A 3,370-nucleotide genomic window follows, 5' to 3' on the forward strand; every position below is an offset into this window, starting at 1 on the left:
TATATATATGAACTAGACGAGACTTATGGTTTTACGGCAGTGAAGCATCAGTGTCAACGCTGATGTTACTGTCTTTGATGATGATGATGAGAATGATGATGATGACGGTGCTCAAGTTTTCAAACGTGCCCTAGAAGCGATATCAACCAGGGCCAACCGGAAACCTTGATTCAAGGTCAAAAGTGTGCTTTCGGTTCCATTTGGTTTCCACTCGTTTGTTCACGGGAAAGTCTTCTTCCGTCACTAAGGTTCTGGAGTCCAGGCTTGCCGCTAGCCATAACACTAACAGCATTGATGCTTAGTAGAGATGTCTTGCCAACCAGAGGACGGTTTACCCGCGGCTTCAAAATACGTTTACAAGTGCTTGAAACGATCGAGACCGTTGAACGCCAATAGGTGGCAGCTCTACGCGAAGTAGACCACAGACGCCAATGAAGTAATCGTAACTATCAGAAGAAGCCGCGAATGATCATAAATGGCCGTCTGTCGGCACGGCACGGGAAAAAACAGAGGACAACAGAGACCGGTTCGCTAGCGTGCGCTTTTTTGGTTTACTCATCTGACCGGTCATTCCGTGAAATTTTATCTCCGACTGACGGTACAGGTTACCACAGATCCTGCATTTTGCGTCTTGTTTGTGAGCCGTCCGTACGCGTCTTGGTCCACCTGACAGTTCAGCAGTTTGGATTGTACCACTGAATTTGGCTTCCCACAGGTTCGGCCCAATTTATGTCGCTGTTTCAGCTGGCTTGGCATTTTTTTTGTGACGCCTGTCTCGGTTTCATTTGCTTCGCTGTTTCAGCTGGCTTGGCATTTTTTTCCGACGCCTGTCTTAGTTTCACTTGCCACTTTAATTAACTTGAAGTTGGAGGATGTATACCATGCGTTCACACGTTCGTATTTGCATTTTCACTATCCTAACTTTAAGGCTATTCGAGAACGGCGTACGGTTTTAGGACCTTGATATTGTAGGCCTGCTGCTAAGGAGACGTTCCTTTGAAACCCGAGAGGCAAAACTTGTGGTCATTAGTTGAGGGTTTGTCCTCAATGGTCCCAATGCACTGGATCCGCGTGTTTCCATTCAACTGTGGCTAGAACCGCGGTTTGAATTCTTCTGTGTACATGCTGGAGAATATCCCGGCTGTCGCGTTCTCATTGTAGGCTCATTTTGTTCTCGAAATAGTTGTTCGCGATGCTTCTACAATTTCCGTCGTGGAAATTCCAGTAGGAAGTCTCCAGTCACGTTTTGGGCTGTAACCTGGGGCAACAAGACGAATTCTTCGCTCGTACGACTATTCCTTTTTGTACCAACCTACAGGATGACCTCCAAGATTCCATTCGATTCCGTAGAAGCCCCTGGGTTTGCAGTAAAACCAAAATCGACGTGAGTCGACGGCCTTTGCGCTGGGTTACCATCCCCGAGAGATGCACCGGGGTCTCTAACGGACGCAAAAGTAACTTGTAGACAATTCGTAGCATACGATTTGTGAATAAGGTTGGCGGAAACTTACTGACTAGACTTGACTGAAGGGCCACAAAAATGGCGAAATCGGTAAAGGACTGTCCACCAGCCTTATATGAAGTAACGCGTCAAATCACCCCGAGCTGGCTTCTGTTCCATCTCCTAACCGCACTGGATTGTACTCATGGTTCGACCATACTGCTTTATCTGTGAGTCCTTCTCGATTGAATGGCGATCTTGAGAACGTATTCTCTCCCAATGTGACAGTGCGGTTGAATGTGGAATTTCCGGTCCCCCGGAACTATGAACCGGCAGGTCTTCAGTACGGTTAAGGACGGTTGGAATTTTACATTTCCTTGTGAATCAAAATCCCACTCCACGTAGGCAAACAGTTAAATGACACAGCCTATCGCGGATTGAAAAGATCGAACGATAAAGTGTTTTTGCCGAAATATTGGACAGGTTAAGTCTGCCGATTGTGGACACACTAGCTTCCATCTGATGCAGCCGAACTTGACTCACAGGAGTTTACAGGAAATCTCACGAGTTCCTCCTTACCGCTGTACCTATTTGAATCATGAGTGGAGCTCATTTTACTCATTCATCATTGAGGTGTTTCCTGCAAGTGGAGGAAAATAAAAAAATCATTAGTGGTCATCCGTTATGCGTAGATAAATGGTTAGCTGTCCTCAAAAGTTGCTTCGAACTTTTCTCGGGTCAGAATAAGGTCCTTTGTTCAGCTGTGGCGCCCTTTCGGTACCTAACTGCAGTGCCACCGGAAAGAAGCACGAAGGCTGGGATACTACCAGGTTGCCCAAGTCTAGAGAGAGGAAGTCGAGAGGCAGAGGTCGGGTTCGAACCACAGACCTTCCAGTCAGTAAATTCGCGCTCTAACCACTTGGGCCATCTTGCCCTCAATAAAGTCCTAGCTTCCGTCCTAATGAGGCTGAGACTGTGCGTTCGCACCGGTCACTGGCGAAGAGTTGGACGCAGAAATTTCTTCCTTTTGTACATTGGACAAATTTGAAGAAGCCGTATCACCAAGAAAAAACGCTAGAACTTCGTTTGCACACCATTCAATAGTTGTCAACAGTCGCGCAAACGTTATTCGACGTCACTGTTCTCTTCACGTAGACTGATCACAACAATGAAGCTTGAAGTAACACACTACTCACAGGGCTGCTGAAAACCCTTCCACATCCCCCAAAGAGTTACTTAAGGGCTAAACCAATGGACAGGATCTTTAAATTAGAAACAATAGGGAGATTCTTGGACTTATTCATGAACGCATGCTTCACGAACAGGCATAGCCGGTGGTTTGCATGGTTGGCTGGGCGATTTGATTGCAAACTTTTAATGACCAGTCGAGGTGATATCATCAGTGCCTTATGAGTGGAAGTGCGTCGAGGTTGAAAATGCACACTTGTTGAGATCAGGTGGGTTTATATAGCACCTACTCATCCAGGCGGACCCTGATCAACTATTGGTCGGTTGGATAAGCATTTCCATTGGTCTGTCGGTTGATCTATCTTGTTATTGGTCTGGGCGGCCTTGAGAATTGTCTCTTCGGTCGCCGCACTTTGATCAACACCTGAAAGTAACGCCCAGAACTAATTGTATAAGCTGGAAGGCCGAAGTTGGAGCGTATCAATTTACTACGGATCAACGGGAAGCTTTGGATTCGATAGGTGGACAACACATTTGTTAGCACCAAACGAAACTCAAAGTAACTACTGAAGATGAAATTCGACGACATCAAGTTCTCAATTAGACTAGAAAATGACAACAAACTACCTTTCTTAGGCGTATTGGTTTAAAGATTCATCATCATCAAAGACAGCAACATCAGCGTTGACACTGATGCTTCACTGCCGTACAACCATAAGTCTCGTCTAGTTCATATATATA

This window comes from Opisthorchis viverrini (assembly GCF_000715545.1).
Source record: "Opisthorchis viverrini unplaced genomic scaffold opera_v5_167, whole genome shotgun sequence".
NCBI classification, from domain to species: Eukaryota; Metazoa; Platyhelminthes; class Trematoda; order Opisthorchiida; family Opisthorchiidae; genus Opisthorchis; species Opisthorchis viverrini.